The sequence below is a fragment of the Chroicocephalus ridibundus genome, chromosome 9 (assembly GCF_963924245.1).
Source record: "Chroicocephalus ridibundus chromosome 9, bChrRid1.1, whole genome shotgun sequence".
NCBI classification, from domain to species: Eukaryota; Metazoa; Chordata; class Aves; order Charadriiformes; family Laridae; genus Chroicocephalus; species Chroicocephalus ridibundus.
In genome coordinates, this window is record NC_086292.1 from 3,120,654 (window position 1) to 3,147,794 (window position 27,141).

At 45.0% G+C, this 27,141-nt stretch overlaps 1 protein-coding gene across 7 annotated transcripts in view; it reads right to left on the minus strand.

The window, feature by feature from the left end:
- NEXMIF (neurite extension and migration factor) overlaps nt 1-27,141 on the minus strand; it is a 170,708-nt gene that overhangs the window by 106,408 nt on the left and 37,159 nt on the right. For 2 of the 7 annotated variants that reach the window (XM_063346974.1, XM_063346978.1), the window contains exon 2: nt 13,132-13,328. The exons of 2 other annotated variants lie outside the window; for them this stretch is intronic. The gene's annotated coding sequence lies outside the window, so the exon portion shown is untranslated. Of the gene's footprint in view, nt 1-3,672; nt 3,752-13,131; nt 13,382-27,141 lie in introns of those variants that run through there. 3 more of the 7 variants (XM_063346975.1, XM_063346976.1, XM_063346981.1) reach the window with 3 other exon arrangements.

Below are 27,141 nucleotides of genomic sequence, written 5' to 3' on the forward strand. Positions count from 1 at the left end.
CGATGCGGGTTGATGCGTGCCTCCGTGCACCATGTGTCCTTCACCTCTCTTCACGTTTCCCCAGCGAGACGGCATCTGCTCAGCCCCTCAAAAAGCAGGGGGACTGCCACCGCTGGAATCTCGCCCCAGGCAGGCAGGGATGTCTGCTGGACGCTGCCTGCTGGACCCCAGCTTGCAGATGCTCACCACGTCCACGGCTCTCCCTGGACTCTCAGCACGCTTTTGGCCACCATATTTCTCTAAGCAGATCTGTATCGCTGCCCCTCCCATTCATCATCTTGAAATAGCTCAGTGCCACTGCCGCGAAATGTAGTATCAGCAATGTGGCTGCGTATTTTTAGCACAACAAACGTTTTGTCCTTTCTGAGAAGAGTTAATTGCCCTGTTTCCTTTCCCTCCTCCGTTCCTCCCCATCTCCCGGCTGTTTCGCCAGGCAGTCCGGTTCCCCACACGGCCGAGCACGAGTCGACAAAAAGCAGCAAGGGTCTCCCCAACCAGCTCATGAAAAACGCCACGGACCTCAGCCCAAAGCATCTCCCCGGCCGGGAGAGGAGCCGGTCCAGCAGCCTGCACACCCCCTTTCACCGTGCATCATGTGCCACAGCACAACTGCGATACAGATATTAATAAACAACATAACAGAGACCCCGCTGACCGCTTTCGATGCTGGAGTGAGCCGAGGAGCGTTACTCCAACACAGACTCCCCCGAACTGGCCCTGGGTTCCGCATGGAGAGATGTCACAGAGACCAGACGCCCATAAACCATAAACTCCATCCACTTTATGGGGATTTCAGGGAAAAGCAAAACATAAGAACACTTTGGGTCAGGAGAGGTTTAAATCTTTTAAATCATCAGACCTGGCATTACGTTAAATTATCCTTTGGCTAGAATATAATCCTTGCTTTCCAAATTCTCTTTTACTATAGAAAGCCCCAGGCCAAAGGAAAACATCCAGCGTCTATCCGTTCTCATATCAGGAAAACAAAGTTTGAAATCCCAAGCAATCTGAGAAGATAGGACCGATTAACACAACATGCTTTTATTACGCATAACCGCCTTTGCAAAGAACGAAGGGGACGCCATCCCTTGCTCTCTTGCAAAGGGAATGAAGCCGATGCGGACACGCCGCACAGCGATACCCACGGCACTTCTGCGAGGAACGACCAGTATCGAGGCACAGACAGATCCGGCACAAAAGCATAATGCAGAAAAATGAATGGTTAATCCACTTAGCCCTGTTTTGAGCCCTCCCCAAGCAAGCGTACAACCACGAGCAGGCACAACCCAGCACGATGCCGTGGCCGCCCTCCCAACTCCCTCCCAGCCCGGGGAAGTGGGACACGTCACTGGTGGCCCAGGGAGAGGAAAGCAGGTCAAGGCAACTGCAAAAATGCAGAGGAAAAGGGCAGAATGGTAATTTTTGTATTAGATATAATACAAATAATTTAATTTTTTTTAACAGGAAATATTTAATGACCTGAAGGAAATCAGTGGACCTTCAAGAAGGATCACTTCCAAAGGTGGACGGTCTAAAAGTGTGCTGAAGGACCACACCTGTCAATGGGGGAAAATTTCTCTGTCCACGGAGGCCTTTGTCAGACAAATAGAATCTTCTGTCAGCAGCTGCACACAAAATCTCCATTGCTGGAGGATAAAATCTGACTGTGCGTACAACTGAGAAGATGTTATCTATTCACTACCTATTGGCGCATAATGCAGTTGGTAAAAACAGTTTAACCTAAAATCTCGTTCTCCTCTCTCTTTTAAATAAAAAAATAAAAAAAAAAAGATGTAGGCCTATGGCACCGACTATAGTCCAGATTTTCCTCTCTGACAATTTGTATATAAATAGAAAGTGTTTTATTAAATGATAACCTGTTGGCAATAAGAAGGCGGAGTACCCTGGATGCTTTTCAGTGAGACCAATTTTAAACTTCTTTTTTTTTTTCAGGATAGATGAGAAAAAGCCAAATCCGAATGACACACAGAAGTCACAGAGCGTTAAAATTACCTCCTGAGATTTTAGACTGAATGACTTCCCTACACTTAGTGAAAAAACATGGGGTTTTTTTTGTTGGAGTTGAAACATATGGACCAATTTCCAGTAACTGTGTCATTTAATAATATTCACTGATTTATAGTCCCGCAAAGTCACTGCTTTAGCAGCTTGCTATTTCACTGACGTGATGCCCGCACGGCGTACTGCAGCGCTATTTCACCCAGCATTTATGCAGCTCGACCAGCACCCCACAACAAGCGCATGAATCTCTCTGCTCCTCCGTCAATATATTCCCAAGATTCTCCCACCAAGATGATAATACTCAATCTGCACTTATTTTCCAGATCATCAACTGGACTTCTGCACGCCTTACAACCTGGTCTTTGGCATTCTCAGCAAGAGCAGCATTAGGTCCAATGATCGTTATCTCCATGACTTCAATTTTCCTCTCAGCCTCTTGCAATCTTAAACCAATGCTTTCCAACTTCTTATCCACTGCAGCATGAATAGCATCTCGCTTTTCTATAATGTCTGCCAACCACTTAGCAAGCCCAGCACTGCTTGATAAGCCAAATCCATGCCTCCTGACGGTACGAAGCCGAAAGCAGTCAAGCCTGACCCACCCAGCTAGAAGGAAGTTTGAAAGTGAAATATCAGGTCCTCAGCCTGTCCAGCCTGACTCATTTTTCCCCAGCTGTTATTATCACCGAAAGCAAACAGTAACTAACATCCCACTCCCGAAATCACACCCACCACCCTCCTAGGAGTTGCCCACCTTTACAACACATCAGCCAACCTTAAAGATCCACATAAGTCTATCGCAGCTGAGCCAGATAAATAAGCTTTTCGCTTCTAAACATTGGACTGCACGTGACAGGTATTATATCCCAATTCCAGAGGTAATACGGCAAGGCAAATTGAGGGAGGCAACTGTATAATTTGTCATTCAGAGCTACGAGAGGAGAGAGAAGCGCCTGATGCTGCTGAGCGCCCCAGTGCTGCCGTCCTTTCCTTGCGACTCCAGGCAGATTAACTCGAGGTGCAGAGCCCAGCTCTCACACAGGCCAGCAGCTTCCTCTCTCACGGTGAGTTCAGAAAAAAGCTACCTAGGTATAAAAATCACATGCCATCTCCCTTACAGCAATACGGTCATCGATTTCCCTTTTACAGACTAATTCCCATCCCCCATGTTAGGGTTCAGGAGCAGCGTAGTTCCCACCGCACCTCCCCATGGATCACCCTCGCTCCCAACAACAAGGCTCATCTCTTCTTACTGATACAAACCTACACTGCTGTTTGTCAGGGATCTACAAGGACTCAGTTATGGACTAAGGAAAGAAATTCTACAAAATAAAGGTGCTTTGCGGGGGGTGGGGGCGTGGGGGGGTGGCACAGAAGAAGCAGGGAGGCTAGGGAAGACATTATCTCTCTTAAAAACTCAAAATATAACAGACTAAAATCTATTTCTTCCAACACCTCAAGAATACAAGCAGTACCGAGCCACACACGCTCTAGAAAACTAACACCTGAAGGACTCAAACAGAATATTTGATGTATCATCTCCTACTCAGCTTTGAATTGCAGCCTCTTTCACTAGGAAACAAAATAGGGGAGAATGAGAAACAAATGGATGGTGGAGGGCCAGGAGAGGTTAGGAAGGTAGCTACCCACAATTTTTCCTTCATGCTTCCCCGCTCAGCCACCAGCACCTCCTCACACGCTCCTGTTCTTCTCCACGTGCCTCGTACCTGCAGAGGCTCGTGTTCGGATTGAAAAGTGAGAAGTCGGAGAGCTGGGAGAAAGGAACGGGGGAGGACGGTGGTGCTCCATGAGAGCCACTTCTGGAGACGGGAACAAAGACTGCGATGAGTGGAGGACACGAGGATGAGGCGACTTGAGACAGCCATGAAACGCGGCCTCACACAGCATGCATCGGCAGCGGGCAAGTCCCTGTCATGAGAAAGCAGAATCCAACAGCTTGATTTTTTATTTTTCTTTTTTCTCTTCCTTTAAGAGCTACATAATTGTTCTGACTAACAATAATGGACCTGTTACTGCTTCTACTATCCTCAAAGGGAGCGAAATCAGGTTTGGCATTTGTAATTATGAATGCTAAACCAGAATTTATCAAGTGGCATGTTAAGAGAATGGAGGGCGTGATCCTGGGCAGTGCCGAGCACCCTGAGCCTCACTCAGCATAACGGTTAAGCACCTATTAATTTTAATTTTTTTTAATATACCTAAATTCATTCTGCCCGCGTCTAAAGGATGCACTCAAGTCAGATGGACGGACCACAGCAGAGGAGAGAGGTGGCCTGGGGGCATGGAGAAAGCCTTCCCCCGGGTAGAGCTCATCTCAAAGAGCTCCTCTCAAACCGTCGGAGAAGATCAGGCAAGGGGGAGGCTTCGCTGGCCGCAGCTGGAGGCAGCGGATGACCCGTGGTGGGTCTCACCCCACATCCCCCTCGGTGTGGGCTCTGCGTCCAGGTGGGCACGTGGCAGAGAAGGGAATCAGGGTCAGACAGAACCAATTAGGCTCCAAGAGTCCAATCGCGAATCGTACCCTTAAGGACTCCAAAGCATTTGTTGCTGGAGCTAGTGGATGTCTCATCCTATTTACATAATATATGACCTAATTTTGTGTTCACTGAGTATTTAATTACAGCCGATTAAATACAAAAATGACTCAAAATACTCTCAGCACTAATAATTAATGTTTTAATTGTGTTTTTTTTGTGGGGTTGCTTTTTTTCCCCCCACATGCAACCTTTACATGTTTTGAGCACATACCAGGAAAAAAAAAAAATAAAAAGGCAAAAATGCAAATGTATTGCTCCTTCTGGAGCCAGCTCTGAAGGGCTGAGTGCTTGCTCAACATGGTGGGCTTTTCTTCCTCCACAGAAACAGGAATCCTGTATTTCACACTCCCGCTACCAGAATTAGTAATTCCAGCCCATTTTGTGAACTAGAACCCCTGTCAGTTCACTCACCCAACTCCGTCCCTGCGGGGCAGAGTCTTGTCAAGCCGTGGAGCATCATCTGCTTGCCTCGAGCAGAGCCGAGACACAACTGCGTTGAGAGGAATTCGAGCACAGCTGCTCGGCGATCGCTCTCCCAGCACAAGACAAAGTGTGTCTGCGAGTAGGATGGAACTATTCATCAGCGTTTGTAAGATACTTAACGGGAACCTCCCTAATAAGTGTGTATTTCCACCCCACGTGGGGCTGCATCGCCAAACCGTTCACGGGCGATCCATTCCTGACCATTTCTCATGGCAGAGTGGGAATAGCTTTGTAATATTCTCTTTCAGCTCATCAAAAGACTTTGTAAAGGAAAGCCCATTTTTAACCAAGCCAGTTCAAAACGTTTCCAAAACTGGTTCACACTTCAGAGACAGTGACGGTTTAAAAAAAAAAAAAAAAAAAAAAAAAAAAAAAAATTAGCAAAAGGACTAATAACCATACGACTGTTTACACACCTTAAATTGAAAGGGCCTATGTCTTCCTAACATATCAGGAACAAACACGCAAAGGTATTGCTACCATAGTGCAACAGAGAAGTATCAGTCTTCCTGCAGCATACCTAACACAAGTACATCCCGCCAGCCGTATTTTCTTCCCTCGAAGTGACTCAGATAATGAGAGCAAGTGGCAAATTAAATCATACCAGAGCTATCTGAAAGCTGCAATCCTTTATAATTAGAGGGTTTTGTTTGTTTAGGGGAAAAAAAAAAAAAATCACATTTATAAAAAGCTTATCTCGAGGATGAGGGCCTGTTGGTTTTAGCCTGTTTTTTTTAAATTATGTCAGCTTAAAAAAAAACAAAACAAAAAATCCAAAACAAACAAACCAAAAAACCACCAAACTCTAAAAGGTCTTCTAAGCAGAGGTTTATCATAAATAAAACAAAGCATTAGCCTGTAAACCTGTTTGAGCCAACCAGTGCTCAAAACGCGCAATGTGTTAATCCCACCCAAAGCGATCCACCATTTGTCTTCACCTTAAACCAAACAACTGGAAGAAATTAACTATTATTTCAGGAATAACAGTTTTACTAAAATGATAATCTCCTCCTCCCAATTCTTCTGCTGAAAACATAATTGCACGATTATATGGACATAAATGAGTAATCAGACACCAAAAAAGCAGAAAGTTGTAGGAAGGTCTTTTAGCTTTTGAGATCAATAAAAATTATTATGCTCAACATTTCTCTCTCTAGATATTTATACCATGCTCATCACCTCGGTATCCAAGTTCAATACAAGGAAAGCAAAAACTTGTTCACACGCAGCATATTTAATCTTCAAATGCTTGACAAGCACCAGCCAATATTCAGAATTCCCTCGTGACTTCTCTGAAGGAGCAACTTCAGCGCTCGGGTTAAGAGGCTGCACGGAGCGGGATTTAGTGCCTAGAAGGGGCTTGGGCAGACCTCACTCAAGGGTCCTGAGCCAAGAAGCCCACGTGTGTAGTAGCCCCCTAAATCTGCAGGTACCTCGGCTCGTGGCCACTTTCCCCACATCGCTGAGCCCGAAGCTTCCTCCCACATCTCTCCCTTCCCTCCGCATCTCTCCAGCTCCGCCATTCACCCCTCTGGATAAAACAAAATTGTCCCCTTGGTCCCCTCCTGCCTGGGCATCTTCTCCAGCTTTGGAAGGTGCTCCAGGCTCCCAGTCCCAAGTGATCAGAGACCAACAGGATTTCACATTCCCATTCCGCTCTGTTGGTTTCACTGCTCTTTTTTTCCGTTTAAAGTTATTATTAATATTTTAAATAATTTTTTAAATAATCACCTTGTCCAGTGTTAAACTGTTCTACACGCTCCGTATTTAACTCAGATTTTGGGGCTCTATTTGGGTATCCAAGCACTTAGAAATACGATGCTCCAGCAGAAAATTCTTTTTATTAAATTTAATCCCAAGTGACCTCTGACATCAGAACCAGGGTGACTCATCAAGCAACCACCAGTGAGCGTCTCTGGGCAACACTCAGTATGATCATGGGAAATAAAGATCAGAAGCAATCTCAGGATTTCTGTTTCGTGGAAACCTGGCCCAGCGCGCGAGAGCCACGCTGATCCTTGGGAGGGACGGCGAGGTGTTGACTATGGTACCTTTTGCTCAAACATAGAAAAACCAGTGGTGAGAGAAGAACTTCCTCCCAGGTGCGGTTGTGACGGACAGAGAGTCCATGTCAGCCATGACACACGGATCTGCTTCTGCCGTCAGTCGGCGAGGTACGAGGCAGGTCCTGCTGACCTGGAGGCCGGGCAGGCTTCAGTGCAGAAGAAAGATCAACATTGCCTATAAAGACCCTTTAACGCATCGTTCTTATTGCTTCTAATTCCTCAGATTAGATTTGGTTTCATTTTAAAATGGAAATTAGATCTTCATCAACCTTGAATGCTCATTCTCCGTTGACCAGTTATACATATTATCTATTTATTCTTGCTGGGCTTTAGCGAGGATTGCTTGAATACCTCTTGGAAATGAACAGCACTTTGTAATTACTAGTCTTGATTAATAAACACAGCGTCAACCAGTATCTAATTTGACTTCTAACTACAGAGACCCTAAATAATCTTACATTTTGTAAAAGTCCAGAACATGGAGGGGGAAAGAGGGGAGTCTGGAAAAATTACTCTAAGGACTTGCTTTATTTTTTTATTTACTGTGTAGTATCATTCAATTTCTTAATCAGCCATTTTCTGTGAAGGTTTTATTAATTTTAATAGCAAATACACAATGCAACTCCATATATTCCTGTGTTCTAGCCACTAATTAACTACTGTTGAACACATAACTTCTGTCTGGAGCTTGAACACGTTTTCTTCTCACTAGAACAGCTATGAAGCTTCCCAGCCTCTTTTGTTTACAAGGTCCGCAAACATTTCCAGGAAAGGAGGAATACATGCGATATTATCTGAATCACTGCACCCACAAGTTAATCTATAAAGGACAATTCAGAAGAGAGCGGTTAATAAGTAAGGAGGAATTTCTAATCTCCTGACAGTGGTCTGACGGCTGCGCATCCCCGTTTCCTTCTCTCCAGACCAGGGTTCTCCATGCAGGAGGATAAAGAGAAAGGCAGGGGAGGAAAAGAAAAAATGAAGCTTCCTTTGTCTTCAACAGATTTTGTAGCTTCTGTTTAGTATTTTAATGAAATATTTACTCTTCTTGTATTTTACGCTTTAATTATTCATTACTGAAATCAGTTTAAAGAGCTGCTATACTCTGAAATGCAGTTCTGAAAATGATACCTTGGAGCTCCCCATTTATTGTAGTTTAGTGACTTTCATCTCAAGTCTGCTCTGCTTGCAAGTCATGAAGGCCCCGTCCTCTGTGCAAGGACTTGGCAAACTCAGCCGAGACACCAACGTGCAAGACGAGCTTTTCACTGTCCTGATGCCACTTCCACCAGCGCGGCAGCAAGGACTGCCTATGAATCGCATGCTGAAGTGGCGGTAGACGCATATGCTGGTTCATTGCGTCCCAGCACGATGGTGAAAGGCCATCGCTACAGCTTGACCGCATGGATAGAGCACGCTTAGGTAGTGCAGAAGGGCTTTGGTGTCAGCTAGGGTCCACCACACAAGAAAAAGAGACCATCAATATCCAAAAAACTTTAAAGAGAAAAGATGAAAGAAGGGGACAAAGAAAACCAAGCTGGATTCATGGCAGTCGGCGATGGAGCTAGAAGCAGGACCTCCTCCACCCACAGCCAACCTTCTCCTTCAGGGTCACCCTCTCCATGGAGTCGCTGCACGTAAGGTCTCCAGCACGTCAAGTACCTGAGATGCGGCTACCAGGTGTTTTGCAAATAAAGCCTCATTCCCTTCCACATGCAGAAAAGAGCAGCAAAATACAGCTACGGTAAATGAAATTTTAAGTTCATCTTGCGTGTTTTCACGGCAAGAAGTGTCCATGGACAACACAAAAACCTGTTGCATTGGCAGGGTCTAACAACAAAATTCTTGCCTAAAAGTTCCATTTGTCTTTGCAAGGAAAACAAGGGCTCTCATCACCTCACCTTCGCTAACACGGGGCAGCTTTCAAAAGCAAAGTCCCAACAAATGTTGCAGGTTTTTGACAAATTACCATTGTCAGACAAGCCTGAGGGTCCCTAACATCTGCCAACACGTCTGAAAAAATGTTCCTCGGTCTTCCTTAGAAGCGCAGAGCTCGTGGCAGTGATGACCATGAGTCCCAGCTACTGGTGCTGTGCAGGTGCAAAACAGGGAGATGATTTCAAATAGCTCACAGTCCAACTTTATATCACTGTGAAAGAGAGAGGGGAACAGAAACAAGCAGACTACACTGGTCAATATGACAGTCTTTTGTCACCAGCTTAACTGTTGTCAAGTTTGGGCATTTCTTTTTTTTTCGCCTCTTCAGCATCATGGTGAAGGATATCATTAAGAAAGACACTGCAGTATCTGCACAGATATGGAGAGAGTCTCCGCAGGAGAGAAAGCAAGATGTCTATTTGAGTATTTAGGAAAGAAGCAATGGAAGCTGACAGTGGAAGCTCAAGGAGGGCTCTTGTTAGAAAGACAACTGGGCAAGATGAGAATTGTCCACAAAAGTGGAGGTGAGCGAATTGTGCCTCACGTAAGGGAAAAGGGGAGCCAAGATGGTTGGTGCTGTATGTTCACGTGCAGCACATCACCCAGTCCAAGCGAGGAGCGCGGTTGTGTTCTCCTGGAGAAGTCCACCTGATGGTTCCCTGCAGTAAGCAAACGGGCAGGATCTCAGAGGGGACGCGCAACCTCCCAGGTTGTCTGCAGGCTCCTTTCTGTGCCGCTTTGTTAAGTAAACTAGGATTTATTAGCAGCTGGAAAGAGGGGAAGTGGAGCGGATGGAGGCCAAAGCAGGCATCCCGGGATTGGGAGATAAGGGCAATAAAAGGCTCTGAAAGGTTACTTATGCAGAGCATTGAGGAGGACTCCAACTGGGATTCCATACAAAGCCCATGTATTTGTTTCTGTGAACTCCTGCCTCCAAGCAGAAAAGGAGGAAGGAGAGAGAGGGAGCGGGGTGTGGTTAGAAAAGACAGAGCAAAAGGTAAAAAAAAAGAAAAGAATTCCTAGGCCCCTCAAAAGGCATTGTTTAGTTTAACTAATATTTTCTCCTGCTGTACATGTATCTATCTAAATACCTAAATAATCATTTGCTGAAAAATACGGTGCTATTATTTCTTGAACATTAGATACAATGTAAAATTGGACCCTGAGAGTAATTACGAGGTTCAGGATAATGCTACTATTATTTCTTGTGCTCAGTTTCTGTAAATAGTGTCTAATGCATCTCAGAAGCTCACTATTAATCACAAAAAAATAATGTGTCTCTACCTAATTCATAAACTGTGAATACTAAATACTTTCAGACTGGGTTTTTGTTTGTTGTTTCTTTTAAGAACTCAAATTTTCCAAAACATCTAGAGGGCTCCTAAGGAATAGCATACAACAAATATTTTGCATTTTCAACATTAAAATTCTGTAAGAGGCTCTAAAGCTAACACCAAACACTTATGCAACTTGAATTTCAACCATCTTAACATCCTTAATCTTCATCATGTTTAGTACATTACATTTCTGTGACAACAAATCAATCAAAGGCATCATACCTTCCGTAAAGCTGCCAATTTAGTGTCATTTTTAAATGATTTATTTGCTACAGAAACTTCCTTGTTTATTTTATGTATGTATATATTTTATATTTTATATATTTTATATATATATAAAAATATATATAAATATATAAATATAATAAATATAATAAAATATATTATATAAATATAATAAATATAAATATATAAAAATATATATAAAAATACACCAGAACAGATAGGGTAATACGAGAAGCAAAGCGGCCAACACAATATTGCATTACTCAGGATTGGCAAGAAGAAATCCATGGCTTCCATGGATCCACAGCCTCTAGTCAACAAATCATCGAGGACACCCCAACGGCTCAGTGTCCAACCAGGGAAAGCAAAGAATTGGCTCTAAAAGGGCTAGGAAGCTCTGGAAAGAGGCCATCAAAGACCCAACAGCAGTAATAAGCTCTTCCGAATGAACAGAGAAGAGCAGTTAACAGTTCTGGCAGAGGAAAAGCAGGAGACAATTTTGAAATACAGTCTACTAGTTATGCTCCGTGAGGATAGCACTACTGAAAATAAAACCATGGAGTACATAACTATTTGTCCATGACCTGACATAAATGTCATAAAAGATAAAGGAAGAGTGGAAAGGGATCAACATTAAAAACTAACAGAAGCAACAGCATAAAGCTACTCAAGGAAATGCCAGTTCCCAAATCACAGCAAATCTCCCCCAAACAGGAAAGTGGCCATCAAGGGATGCCCACCAAGAGCAGATGTCTCCAGGGGAATACTGCCCAGCAGAAAGGTAGATCCTTCTGTCGAGTTCTCCTCTTCTCAAAAGCACAGGGGTTTTCAAAACAAGATTGATCTCCTTAATGGGAACAACAGCACAGACTAATTCCATTATTTTCAATGGAGCTGAATTTGAAAGGTCTATTCACGTGTAATGGTACCTTCTGGGGAAAAGGCAGCAAGAAATCAATTTTACAAACCACGGTGATTGAGGCCATTTAAAAAACAACAAAAACAATCAAACCTTTCACAACAATTCAAAGAACTACCCTCTAAAGCATCTGATAGCCACTAGAGCAGACCAGCACATCTGGCACCCGTTTCCCACCCCTGTACCCGCAGATACTCCATCAGCAGCTCCTGCCTACAAGGTTTCCCCGTACTCCTGGAGGTCCATTTTGCTCTAGACAACTTCAGGGCAAGGAATGCTTTCCCAGGACCCACTCTGGCTAAGTGGCCCGAGTTAATGGTGCAGGGCCATCATCCCTACAGGGGAAGGGGCAGGGATGGGGAGAAGAAAAGGCTGACATAATGCCTGGCAGCAAGTTATGCCAACACTGACTGGTAGCTGATATAAAGATATATCCAGCCTACAAGCCTCCCCCTCAAAATAAAAGCAAAACCATCCCACACCAAGGCAGCATTGCTCTCAACCATCTTTAAGAAGAACCCAGGCATTTCAAATCTGAGGCTCCGAATGACTTTCTGAGCGCGGAAGGGAGGTGTAAGGAAGGAAAGCTTCCTCCTGCAGGTAAAGGGTGCAGCTACTCTTAAGCTCATTAGCAGAAATCTGCACTGAAAGATAATAAAATTCTGAACTCAAACGCATGGTTAGGGAGGGCACACAGCAACCTCTCAGCTCTTAAAATTTCTTTTTAAAGGCTATTCATAAATTTTACCCAAACTTTCAGGTTACCTGGCAGTATCCCTGCCAAGCTGTGAAGCAGTGCTGCTAGATTTGGGTGGGTTACTGAGTGACCTTTTCACATCACATTAGTGGCTATAATTTGCTGAACTAACATTTCCTCCTGCTGCTTTTGAATGTATCAAATTACTTTTGAGCTACTGCTCAAGTCTTAAAAGCTTGTTACAAGCCACCCTAGAGTCGGCTTCATTTTAGCGTGCAGGGCACAACGCCCTGTGAGCCTTTGAGATGAAAAGTTCTGCCTAAGTTTTACATTTTACTTCACTAGCACCAAGAAATTAAAATTAAGTGGTCCAAGGTCCTAGTAGGTCCTAAAAGGACCACAGGTACCTCCCGTCTCATTTCTAGATGTTACACCAAATACCTCTTCTTCAGAAATTGTTGTAGCTCTATTTCATCTCTCTAAGAGACTCCAGTAAAACAATTGTACTCTGACACTGCACAATTTGAAACAAAAAACTTTGCACAAAAGCTATAAAGTATGTACTTTCTCGGCAATAAAATGTATCAGAGTCCAGATTTAAATATTTTCCTCGCTTCCGATCATGTTTTGGGGGTTCTTGCAAACATCACAAAGAAACAGCAATTCCTCCACCCCAAAAGTCAACCAAACAAGACACCATGGCTGGGCCACTGTGCCTTGCCCTGCCTGTCCAGCACCAAGCCTGGAAGGAATTGTTATTAGCCATCTGTGCAAGGATCGGCAAGTAACATCCTAGAGTTGGACACCAACGAGGGGAAGGAGGACAAAGAGAAGCTATTAATCTTCTAATAAAGCAATACATAAATATTTCTAAATTCATACTTACCCCCCACATACAACCTCTCTCTCCGTAGCTCAGGAAGCACCTTACGGAAGCAGACTTGTCATCCATTCAAAGGTGTTAAGACAACGCCACTCCGACTTCCGAGGTCCTGGATCACCACGCTGGCAGGTGACATGTCCCCGCAGTTATTCCTCCTTCCTCTTATTCTAATGAATCTTGTTTACTCCGGTCCTGTGCACCTCCAGACAAAAATGGCCCTTTCAGCTACTGCACATCTTATTTGTCCTTGCTCCTGCAATAAGCACTCACATCAATGAGTGTTTAAAACAGTGCAAAATTCAAAAGAAACTCCCCTAGGTGGTCTATGCATACAAATAAGTATATATTTTGCTTTTTTCATAAAAAGACACCCTGCAGGTTTCAAGCTTCTCTCACTGCAAGAGATATTCTCAGGCAACAATGCCGGTTTGGTGTAAGCTGATCCGTACGGCTGGGTCCTGCCTTTGTTTTTGGCAGCCCCCTTTCAAGGTGACTAAATTAAAGTGAAAGCATAGTTCCAGGCAGCCCAACAAGGGGGCAAGGTTGTTTTGCAAAATCTAAAAGGCTAAATAAGATGAAGCAGACCTTCAAGCTAAAGAATTAGCTCAACACCCCCCTCCCCCCCCAATAAACCAACAACATCCGTGCTGCTCCGAGAATGTCCCTGGTAATATCAGAACTGGGAAGATGACACCAGTCAGGAGAAACCAACACCAAACCTCCTCAATGGGAGTCATTCAAAACCCCTCACGTTTAACGGTCAAGGGTATGGGGTAGAGTTTAAGAAGCTGCTTCCCAGACTCGGTGACTGTAAGGAAAGCACCTCGGTGAACCTGATTTATATGAACACAACAGGTTCAGATGATGTCAAGCAACACAACGGGTCAGCCCAAAACACACGGCTCACCACTGACCCCAGCACTTCCAAAAACGGTATGCACAGCGCATATAAACAGGCAAATGAAAAACATCTCTACATTCCTTTTAAGTGTATGAGCCTGAAATTGCTAAGAAACAATATTTGCTGTCTGCACCTGTGTGAAATTGAGATTGCGGCTCTAAGTGCTCTCAACACTATGCATGCTATGGCACCAATACACTAATCACTGAAGGGTGTTCAACAGTCCTGTTAAAATGCAAAGGCAAAGAGCAAATCTCCTAATGTAACATGGCTCCAAAGATTATCCGATGCATCCTCCCTTCTCAACAAAACAAGGGCTCATCAATACGGGGACCTATACGCACCCTAAGCTAAGATCTCAGGAAATTAGCCCATGCCCTGTGTAATGTGTGGATGCACGCTATTCTAGAGGTGCTAAAGCGTATTTTCAGTTTTTTCATATGGTAAATCACCTCAGACAGAGGCGTTCTTCACATACATCAAGACTGTCCTTGACACTCTAGCTCACTGCACATGAGCCTTTCAGTTGTCTAAAAACCACACCCTTAAAATGATGCGGCAAATGAAAGACTCCAGGTAGCCTTGGTAAGCCATTGCTGGGTCTTCACACCACTCTAATCCCAGCAGGAGATGTGGGAAGCAACACCTCCAGCTACGGTATCTCCTGCCGAAACAGACTCCTCGTGGTGGAGATGCCTCAGCAGCTATCGGCTCGATCCCCTCTTCATCCCAGCCTTCACACACACCAGTTGCCCTCCTCACCTGCAAGACCTCCTTCCAGCCTTGAAGAAGCTGGAGAGTAAAACCACATGCATGACCACTTCCACAGCCCAGAAGTAGGTAAATCAGGCCACGCGACCAGAGCATTAGTTAGAGAGCCGAGCACCGACAAAGGCAGAGGAGGAACTATCTGGGTCAGGGTACGCTAACAAAGCCCGGCAAAGCTTCAGAGCCAGCGGCAGGACCACAGGGAGAGGCCCACGGAGGTAAGTTGCCGACTCTGCAACGAGAACGCCTTAACAGACTCAAGGCCAGACTGCTGCTAACTAAAATAGCTGCTGCATGAAAGGCACAGCCAGCTCTGCATATTCAAGATCAGAGCGGAGATAAATGATGAGATTCTCTGTGCTATGCACAAAAGCCAAAAATCACCAGTGCATTTACAGTTCAATATTCTCCTAATCCCATCTTTATTTCTAGTGCATAAATAAAGCTCATTACAAATGATTTTCCTCAGAAACCTACTAGCAACCCAAAATAATTCATGAATGTGCTGTTTGCATTTATACATCCTTGACACCCACAGTAAACATCAAAACAAGGAATTCAGTCAGTCACATTGGTTGTAATACATAATTTCTCTTTTCTCTGTGGATTCTGTCACAGCTACACCCAGCAAACTCCTGCAGCAGCATCTTTTATGTTATCAGGTACTACGTATACACAGGCACACACGGCTGCTTTATGGGGACTCTCCTCAGTGTCCACCTTGCTTTTGGCATTTTGTGACAACCCACATACACATATTTGTACCAAAAAAACTAAAAAACAAACAGAGCAAATGTTTTCTTTCTTAGTCTTGACCAAACACAAAGCTACCTGCTTTCTTTGTTCCAGTATCGCACGGTGCCTCCTCTCCTCGCTCTACACTACGCCATTTGCCCACCAGCTGCAGTAAATGGTGCAGCTCCGGTGCAGGTGCGTGCCCCGAGGATGGTGGTGGAGGTGCTGCTGGTGGAGGTGTCAAAGGGCACCGCAGCCTCTCCCACGCTGCCAGACCCGCAGCATCTCCCGCCCCAGGCAGGGCTGGTACAGACTGCGACCGTCCCATCCACCTCCTGGGTGACCCCCTCCCTGCACCCAGGGGGCAAAGCTGATACAGCAGGACTTGCTTTGCGTTCAGCATTTCCTTCCTTGAGGGCTTAAACCAGATAGAGACTCTAACATTCAATTTAGAGATAGAATTCCCCTTTTTTAAGAAATTATTATTACTAGAAGACCACGCATGCACACACACCCCCCCCAGGAACACATCACCACACCGGCCAAGCAGAGAAGGAGAGGCCCAGCCAGCCGCGCACCTTGCACACAAACCCAAGCGAAGCGCGGCCAGGAGTCTCTGCTTGGAGCACGGGCCGTCACTGGGAAGCACGGAAACCAGCCTCAGCATCCCTCCTCCCGTCTGATGCCAACCAGGCACAGCGGATGTCTGTAACCTCCGAAGCATTTTTAGTCACAATATATCTTCAGCACAGAACACGATGCAAGTATTAAGCAGCAAAGCCGTGGCAGGTGACAGCTGATCTGACAGGGGAGATGCTGGGGAGGAGGAAAGGATGCAGAGTGGCACCAGAGAAGCCCCCCACACCTCTCTCCCCTCGGGGCTGCACCAAAGGTGAGACCGTGGTTGGCGAGACGATGGTCAGAGAGGAGAAGCTGGCTCAAGTCAAGGTGCCAATCCACAGTGGGACCAACACGGGGAGCTTCCAGCACTGCCATGTTTGGCCCCTTCATGAAGGCCACCAGCATAACAGCGAGAAACACCCACACAGCCCCCAGCAGCTCTCACGGGCACCCAAATGTGGAGAAACCAGACCTCCTGCTTCCCCGACGCTTGACAACATCCAAGTTAGCAAGATCTGATCTGGCCACTTTAGAGAGCGCAACCACCGCAGCCCGAGCCCACCCCAACTCCCTTTCTGAGGGCTTTGTGTACTGCAAGAACCAGACACAAAGAAGAACTCTCATTACCTGCTCTGCACTGAATTAGACATACACAGTCCTCCTGATTGCACACACAAGGTAAAATTAAGCATCCTCAATTTCCTTCAAAAGAAAATGTGCGTGTCAACCTTACTCCACCAACCAGTAGGACTTTCCTGCTTGGTTCTTGAATGCCGGTTATTTTATACAAAAGTCAATGTTTGGACTGAGCAGTACAGCAATTTACAAAAAGAAAAAAAAAAAGAAAAAAGAAAAAAAGAGAGAATATTACATTTAACACATTTGGAAATACAATTAGTCAAATACAACTTCACAAATAAGTAGTCCCTCTGCCCCCAAAATAAAAAAAGAAAAACTAGAGTGCATATTTAGGAAACCAAGAATGAAGCTTGGAAATCTGCCACTAATGGAAAAGAACGGATACGGCTTATGAAATAACCCCGCCGTTTCTGTGTATAATCATTATTTCCAGTTTGGCCTCCCTAAACTAAATCGGTTTTAATCTTCCCTGCTAAACTGGCACAACGTTGACTTCAGCTTTTTGGTGTCCATTTGTTCTACCACATGACATCACGAGATGCCTGCCAATAACGGAGAGATGCCTAAAAGCCTTGAAATTCTTGGCTTTGGGACTCCAGGTTTTCTGAGAACTGTTAATTTACTTTGGCTTAAATCCTAGATTTTGGCTCCACTTGAGAAAAGTATTTCTCACACAGTAATTAAACTTGTAGTGGACAACACCGAAGCAATAGGAGACAAGCTTCAAAACGAGTATGTTGTCTAGTCACGTCTTTCTGAGATTTCTGTTCTTGCAGGCACGCGAAGAAAGCGGTGAAGGAGCTGCACACCAGTAGTGCAGTTTAAGTTCTAATTAGACAATTAAGGAAGAAGAAATGGCGTTTGTTAGACAAAACTTTATATGTTATTACAAAATTGGAGAAAGCCTGGCTGTCAATTAAAGAACGGCTCAAACTCAGCGCACGTAAAATTCAGAACAAGCCATTCAACTTCACAGCAGCAGCAGAATTACCTTTGCCAAAGCAACGCTTCACCGGGTCTTAGCGGCATCCTTTTGGTGGTGCAAAGCAGGAGAAGTCTCACCTCTCCCACCCGCACGGGGACAAGCCTTCGAAATATGATAAAACCGGGGGACAGCGCAAAGAGAGAGTCTGGACCCTCAAAACCATCGAGGATACGAGCCCTTGGCCCGCTCCTTCCCCAGACCTTGACGGGAATTTGGCAGCATTTCCCTGCACTGCTCGGGGAGCAGGAGAACAGAAATGGCACAAGACTGCAAGTTCAAATACATCACAAAATAGTCTGCAAAAATAGCTGGGCCTTGTAAGAAATATACTTCTCCATGGAAACCACCAGACGCTCTGAATTCTGGCAGACTAGAGAAAACGGGTTTGTATTATTAAAGGAAATGTCTGTGTATTTGGGCTTTTATAATTCTAACCTTCAGAAAGAGAGCGGCAATTGCTGGTGTCCAGAACAGGTCAGCTGAACTCCTGACATCCTTCCCTCTTCCGCCTCTCCTCATCCAGCGCCACCGCCATTCCCGGGGGACAGAGGGATGGGCGGGGGGGGGTGGGCTTTGCAGGTCTCTGCAGTGCTTTTAATTACAGATACAGAACGGAAAAAAGCAAGGGGAAAAAAAAAAAAAAAGATACCCTGGGGTTTTAAAACACCTGTCCATACAAATAAGACTCCTCCACATATTTAGATGTGGAATGAGGCAGAGCAATGCTCGTGTAATACATTAACAAACGTGACGTATATATTTCAACATCTGTGTATTCCAAACCTCTCACACTCAAACAAGTGCCCGATAAGCCATTACTATTCTCTTCCTCACCCAAAACAGTTTCCACTTTGGATGCCAGGTGGGGACTATAGATTAATTAACTCCCAACTGGCATTGATGGGATAATTATACTCGCCTGGCTCTGCATTTCACTATTTCCAGCTGAACTGCCACACCAGAAAGTAAATCCCAATCATGAACCTCCACTTCACTGCCGTACCCCAACAAGGTGCTGACCTCTTACCTGCGGAGGCCGGGATACACAATTCAGAAGAAGTTAATAGAATATTTTTAAAGAAATAAAAGTGCTGCAGCCTCAAAACATGAAAAGGACGGGCTACAAAGGAGCACTCATATAGAGAGCAATTATATTTTTGATATCTAATGGTTCTGCCTCAGGAAGCAAGAGCTGGCTAGCATCAAACTGTATAAAAGAAAGGATTATGGGCTCACGAAAAAAAAGAATGCCATTTTGATTTAAAACCCAGCAAAGCATAGTGCAGATTTGTTATTTTAACTCACGGTGCTTAATTCCTATAACGAGCCAGAATGCCATTAAGGATGAAAAATACTTGAAATACTTATGGTACAAGAAATTAAAAGTAACCTCACTTTTCCTCAATGGCTGTTCACCGAATAGGCCATTCTTTGCTTCTCGAAACCGTCTTGCACTTGCACAATACGTCTCAGCTACACCAGATTTCAGCAGAAAAAAAACAAAAGAAGTGTAAATGTGTTCCTGAGAACCTCGACAGCATTTTCTAGTTTATGGTAATTCCCAGCCAAAGAGGTCCAAACCCTCCTCCTGACTTCCCGCCCGGCAGCACAACCAGGTCCCGCCTGCCTCTCCGTGGTTCTGTACGGTGCCGTGCACGCTGGTGAACAGGTACCGCAGTCAAGTCTTTAAAATAAATTCTCAGCATTGAATCCCATCCTAGCAATCACCATCATGGGTGAAATACAGACTTTGCTCAAAAAGAAAACGATTTAGTTCTTCCTCAATTCAAGAAACTAAAGGATAATCCCCAATTATTCAGAATACTTCTGTAGTCTAGTATCTCAATTTGTCATTTTACTTCTATAGTAGGGGTTTTGGTGGTTTTGTTGTCTTTGGTTTTTTTGAAGTGACTTGTGTCCAAAAGGATTTAGAAATTATGTAAAACCGACTCCCTATTTTAAAGAAGGGCTACGTTCAGTGTGCCCAGTTCAAAAGCAGCAATATGATGAACTTAAAATACATATATATGTTCTTTCTGCATTAGTCTATTGAAAAGTTAAAAAAAAAAAAACAAACCCAAACAACAGTTCTAACAAGCAGACATGGAAGTGGTCTCTACAGCATCACCACAGCAACGTGTCATCGGTCAAACGTGAGAAACACAGAAATCAGGCCAAGGCACAACCGGAGAACTAAATCTGGGCCAAAACATCATGTTTTGGGGCTGGGGAGCAGCGGCACAGGGTGGCTGCAGGTGTTTGGGGAACGGCAGCTACCGCCAGCCCCAGGGGGTGCCTGCAGGGGTTCATCCCACCATCACCTGCATGGTGGCCCCCCCAGCTTCCTCCTTGGGATGCTCCCAGCGGCGAGGGCCACGCGAAAGGCTTTTGGAGACAGCGCGGGAGGGACCGTCTCTGCGCTCTCGGGGAGCAATTCCTGCCAGGCAAAGCACAGCGCAGGGCATCACCCTGCACCGCGCACAAAGCACGGCGGGGCTGTGGAAAAGTGTAAGGAAAAAAGGGACAACTAAAGTCCTAGCAAAAAAATTGTAAGGAATTTTTCATATCCTACATTTGACCCAAATGGCCCTGCCAAGCTTTTGTGCTGTCATGACCACTTTTGGTGGTTTTTTTCCCCTCATTCCTCATGGTCAGGTGTGAATGTCCTCCAGGAACAGAAGGAAAAACCTAAGTCACCCTGGCAGGGTGCTGGGAACCCGGCAGTGTGGAATCACTCACCTCTTAAAGAGGCTGTAGCAGTTAATGGTTACAGTGGTTAAAAATGAAAATCAGAATTATATTGTTTTAAATTGGTGGCATTTTTTTTTCCTAATCTGAACGAGTCACTGTCTACGCAGTTTCCTAGGGCCCCCAACCCCTGATAATATTCCTGAGAGGTGAAAGAGCTTTTGATGTCTGAGTGGGTTTATGGTTGTTTAGATAAGCGTAGTCTAAAGAATAACACAGCTTTCTTCCCCTCCTCGCCTCCCATTCACATAAATGCTTTTTTCTTCTTTTTCAGCTGCAGCTCCTGAGCCACAAGACACAGACTGAGATGACTGCCCTCCCACTCAGAGACAGGCCAAAGATTGGCCTTTTCAAGCTTTTTAACACAAACAATTCTAACATCAAATCATCAGACTTCAGGCACTCATACTTGTCCGAAGTTACCAAAGTGGAGACTTTCTCCAAGGCGTCTCTTTCACTCACCTCACACAACCGCAAAGCGGTGTGGGATCTGACTCCCAGAGACGACCACCCCGGCTCCTCCACTGGTGGAGAGCAGCCTGCTCTTCCCAAGAGCAAAGCCCTGATGAGGTGTAGGTTTTGGAGGCTCTATTTAGCATACTTGAAGTCTTTCTCAGTCAACAGAGACCTGAGCAGACACATTGTGATGGTGAGCTGCCTCCCCACCGCCAGCCTGAACTTAATGTCCCATACCCCTGCCCAAGCGAGAACCACCCGTGGTGGTCATAATGGCTGCTTCTAGTCGTGATGGCTGCATCCAGCTCAAAAGTGCTTTCAGGGAGACAGATAACAACACAGTAGCCCAACAACAATGTGCCCACCTAACCACAATACTGGTACTGTGGTCAATATACAAATACAACTATAAGTCAATCAATCATCTTACCCCCAGGAATAGTGAACAGCCCAAGCACCTTTTGAGCTCTCCTGAACGGCAGCGGGCTGCACACCAGGATCTCCTCTTGACTAGGGAGGTCTCTTGAGATTACTCCTCGAGGCTGAGAGATTCCTTGCTGCAACACATCCTCACTAAGTGGTTCATAGCATGCTAAATTTTGAAATCTTAGCTAAGTGATATAAAGTATTGATTACACATACATAATCTGTTAGACATAAACCACTGACCAAGTCTGGGGCTAGGACTGGGTCCAACCGCACCCAGACTCCTCTCTCAGAAGGACTTTGGAAAGCCAAGGGGTCCTTTCCGAAACCTTGACTCAACAGGAGGGTCTCCCTGGCAGTTCCATCTGACCCTGTCCTCTATGTAGTAAATAGCCAAGTGTACCTTGCCATCAAATCTTATTAAAACACTGTTACATTTACTATCAAACTTTGTTAAATTGTTGTTTTGTACCAATAAAAATATTGCTGCTTCTCTCTTATGAGTGAAGTGCACCACTCCTTCCACAACACAGGCAAAGCCTGCTAGCAAAGGGTACGCGTGTCCTGCACAACAGCAAGGCCATGGAAAGATACTTGCCTTGGGTTCAAGGCTATACAAGGATGGCTGGAGAGCCAGCGCAGCTTGGCTGTCTCCATCCTGGGCTGTATGTAGCCCAGATATAATAAACAGAATTTCTTTGATACTACATATGTTCACGAAGAGCTGAGCAGAACTGGCACCCCAGCCACCTCACAGCTGGGGGCTCAATTTAAGCAGTTTTGGTTATTTAGACACTAGCTAGTGGTAAAGCCCAGGAGATCAGCCATGCCCCTTTGTGTCCGCAGCCCCAGGACCACAGAAAGGGGCACGGGCCGCAAACAAAGCAAACAGAGGCCAGCAGAGCCCACCACAGCCTCCTGTGGTACCCACGAGCTTGGCTGTTGTTAGTGGGCCCCTAAACACATGGTTGAAAGTCAGGTGGCCTCTGCGCATAACAAAATCGATGATCCCTGCCTTGCAGCACACAGGCGTGAGGGAGCGTGATAAATGCCAACTGCCAAAGACTTCACCACTCAACAAGTTGGTGACATTATCTCGATGTGTTATCCAGCTTCTTCACCTAAAGGAGCAAGCTCTACACTGCAAAATTTCGTCCAGCTTTTCAACAACAGATCAGGAAAACAAAACAAAACAAAACACAAAAGCAAAACCTTTCTTCCTACGCAGAAGGGCCTCTTGACTTCACCGTAGCGGTGCGGCTCCCGGGCTCTCCTCCAGCAGGACCCCCAGCACGAGCCGATGCCCCCACAGCCAGCACCCACCCGTCCTATGGCACCGACCCAGTCTGGGATCCCTGCACTACAGAGATCTGCAGAGACTGCACAAGGATACTAATTTCTGCTGGTTTGTTATAATTACGCGTATGATAAGCAGAGCTTAATGCACATCATAAAACTAATGCATTTTCTACTTTACAAGAGAATGCTGTGCTAGAGCTGACTTGCACAAGGGGCTAAGATGAAACACAGGAACGTGATTTTTTTTTTCTTGCTCAAACAATCACTGACAGTTGCGTTTGAAACTTCACATTTTTGTTAGGTGAGCTCTAGATAAATACACTGGTAGATAAATAAGTACATTAGTAACAGTTAACAAGCCACCTTTCAACAAGATTGATAATCCATTTATACAAGTCCTCCATGTGTCAAAAAACCCAATTCCAAAACGTGCACGTGTTATTCTTCAGGAAGAAGAAAGATGATCTCCTGTCACACCCCATCTATCCCAACCCACTCCATTCCCCCCAAAATGCCATCTTCATCTGTCCACTCACAGGCTTTCCACAAAAATCCCATCTCCTCCACACTTAATAAAAGCCATATAGAAAAACTCATGAAAAAGATTTCTGTGAAAACCTCAGGAACGGTGTCAATGACAGAACAATGTTCTAGTGAGAGATGCAATACAAAACGCCGTTTACTTTCTGTTATGAAATGATAGCTATATTTCCTTAGGTGACATCTCTTTCCAACAATCTCTGCGGCCATCACTTTCTCTTTCTTATAAACCCTCCTGAAAACCCAATCTCTGAAACTTTACATTAAATTATCCAAGGGGATGAAGCAAGGGAACATCAAATCATTCTGTTAAAAAATAATAATACATAATTAACCTATCTGAAAACCAAGTCATCCAAAGAGCCATTCAAATAATTCCACTCCCTTTCCTTATCCCGTGCCTCAGATCCCGAGCCCAGATCCTGCTGGAGCAGGAACCTGCCCGTGGCATGACGACACTGCTGGTCCTGCAGGGCTTCTGGGCACCATCACAACGCAACACACCACCCCAGAACCACAGATTTTGATGCATTTGTATATTTTGGGGGCACAGGCCACACTGTTTTGACTAATTCAGGCTGGATCAGCAGAACAGAGCAAGCACCTCAGTAAGATCTGTGTGTCTCTGTCTCCTTTAAGAATGCTATTAAAAAAAAAACAAACCAAAAACCCCCAAACAACTTCCCAAGATCACCTTTTATGTAAAAATCCTAGCTTTATTTTTCCTGAATCCACAAAAAGAGATGCATAAGGCATTTTATGACTCTCCTGATTTTTATAAGAGCCCTTTAGAAGGGAAAAAAAACTACTGACTATCCAGGAAAATAAAAATTTTATATAAAAAACAGCTGTCAAAAGCATTGTCTAGTTAAAAAAACTTGATAATTTCTTTAAATCGTGGTGAGCTTAGATTTTAGGCGAAGCCACAGCAGGTACATAACGTTAAGGCAAAATTTGATGTCTTTAAAACAATCAGATAAAGCGAGACAGAAGAAGAAAGGAAATTAACTGGTTTACACTGATGGAGTACGTTTCTGAACAGCCACGACTTAATATAACAATATTTAAAGATGGAATTTGAAGACAAAAAGGCTGATGGAGGGCAAGCATATGACTATCTGTTTGCAGCACAGCAGAGCATCACAGGCCAAAACAAAGATGTTTGCTTCTGACCCATTTCCTTCCAACCTTTTGGAAGGCTGGAAGGGGGAAGATCATTTTCCACCATTTTGCATGTAAAGGCACCTCCAAATGCTTAATTATAAAGTTTAATCCTCAGCAAAAACCTCACAGAAGATGCAGTTAAGCTTCTGCCAGGTTCCAGCTTGGATTGACAGAACAAAACCAACCCCAGCCAGAGGGAAAAAACTTCACCACGGTTATCACAGCACAGCAAGAAGCTTCTCCGTTCACTTGTGTTGTACCAACATAAAGTTCGGGCTTTTCTTGTTTGTGATTCTAAAAGGTCCCAGGAGGGCAGAAGATAACTGAAACACAGCCTACCCTTCCACAGTGCACCAGCCAAATTAAGATTTTTAGCATTTGAACACTTCACGCAAACTTACCCCGTCCTTTCAAGGACCTCTACAGTTTCAAACAGTGGAAAAACAGCGGGGAAGTACCAAGATCCACAGAAATACGCGTGCCACAGGCAGTGGGCACCTCTGCCTGTGCTCCGGGATGGTCCCAGCCTGGCTCAGCCATGTGGCCTCAGAGCAGATGCTCGGCCAGGATGAGCTCCTCCGGGAAAGCTTGCCCCATTCCCAGTCGGTGCCCCATTGCACCCATTCCCCTCCCACGGGGGGTGCATTTAATCTGGACCGACACAAGCTCGAAGGACTCATCTGCAGACAAACCACGTTTTTGTCTTCTACACCTTATGAAGCTTTACAACTCATTTATAAAGGCAACATCTTGGATTTTTTTATCCTGTTTAAAGCACTGTTTCTATAGGCTCACAGTGTAGACAGTATCACAGCTCAAAATCTGTCGCGTCACGTATATGAAAGGCTTGTCAGGATCGGTACACCGCTCATCACCTGCCCATCCACACAAAACAAACACCGTCCAGTTTGCTTTGTGCTGGGGAGAAGAGGGGAAACTCTTCAGAAACACATTTCAATAGTCACCAATATTCAGTGGTGTGAGGGTTTAGCCATAGAGCTGGTTACTCGCCTTTCACGGACCTGTATTTGCAAACTTGCACGGAAAACATTTTTTTCCTTATTTTAATGTAATTTAATTGAGAAGCAGGTGCCTGCTGCCATCCCGCAGGGCACACTTATAAATTCATGCTGACGTTACAGAGGTTCCCTACCATCACTGCCAAATCCGGCTCACCAGCCGTGCGGGGACAGCCACCATCTCGCCCCAGCCTCTGCAGTGGAGCAAAAACTAGTTGCAGCATCACGTTCTGCTGAAGGACCCAAAGCTGGACGCTTGGGTCCCCACCCCACCGGATGGATGGACAGATGTCTCCCTGCCTCGGAGGACGGGTGGCAGCTCCCAGCAGCTAAGGCATCCCCAGGGTAATTCAGGCTGCTGGGGCTGCCCGGAGCAGGGCTGTGCTGCGGGGTGGCGGCCACGGGCTGCTGGGGTTTGGTTCAGCTGCAATCACTGGTTTTCTTCAGGACCAGTCCCCTTGCAGGAATAATTCAAAGTGTTAGCTGATCATACATGATTTCCAACGTACGGAATTAAAACCACAACAGCCAAAATAAAACCTCATGGGGGATGACACACGATTGACACCAAAGAGGGCAAAGCAGGGTGAGCAAGGACCAGAATCGGAAAGCTGGAGTGGCTCAGTTACCTGGGAGATACACCCCTCTCCAGGCGATACGATCTACTATTTTCTCAGGCTAATACGTTGTCAAATCCCAAAACCGTGTGAAGGTTGCGCAGTTAAAAGGTCTGCTTCCAGAGATCAAGAGATCTCAGCATCTACTGAACTCGGCATGAGCCATTTTCACATGCACAGCTCATTGATAAGAATAATGCCCGGCTCCTCTGCCGGGGCTTTTCATTTGTCGGTCTGGAAGCACGATGGCATTATTAGCTCCATTTTACAAACTGCAAAGCTAAAAGAGTGAGCTAACACGACTTGTCCAAAATTCACCCTTGCAGAGGCAAGGAGAGGCAACCCAACAGGCCAGAGCTCTTTCTCACTATTTTGTGCCCGGGGCTACACTCCTCGACGCCCAGAACAAGGCACAGTTCGCTAAATGGACCCACTGCAGGAGCTCACACCATTTTGTAGCCAATTTTTAACAGAACTAAAACCATCTGAAGTCAAAGCAAGTATTTCCTGAAAGTAACATAACTGCATGCTTCTATCTTTTTTTTTTTTTTTTGGTCTTTTTCTTTTTTTAAAAGTATTAAAGTCAAGAATATTCATCGTCATTCTGTCCGCTCTGTTCTTGGGAGGGTGGGGAGGTGTTCAGCACCAAAGGTATAATCAAGCGCTCAGATAGGCTTAGGAGTTTTAAAGCGAGACATATGTAATAAAAGCAATCACAGTCAACAAACGACTAAGAAGAGCAGTAATGGGATTATCTGTCAACACAAACAAAAGGATAAATACAAGCAAAACCACCAGTCCCTGAAACCCAATTCTTGTGTATTTAATCTGAGACTATGGCAGGGATATTAAAGAACCTGAGGATCAAATAAAAAGTTATTGATTGTAAAATTCTTGCTTTAAACAAAGTATTTGTTTATGGTTTAAGCTAAACAGCATACGAAGTGTACAGCAGCAGCTAATTTAACCACAGATGCCAAAGAAACTGCACCATCCCCATCGAGCAGCCGACCAGAGGGGTAACGAGCCAGGCTCCTGTTCGCCCTCGCCGTCTTCCAGAGGGAAATTTCTCTCCCTTTGCCACATTCAAGCAGC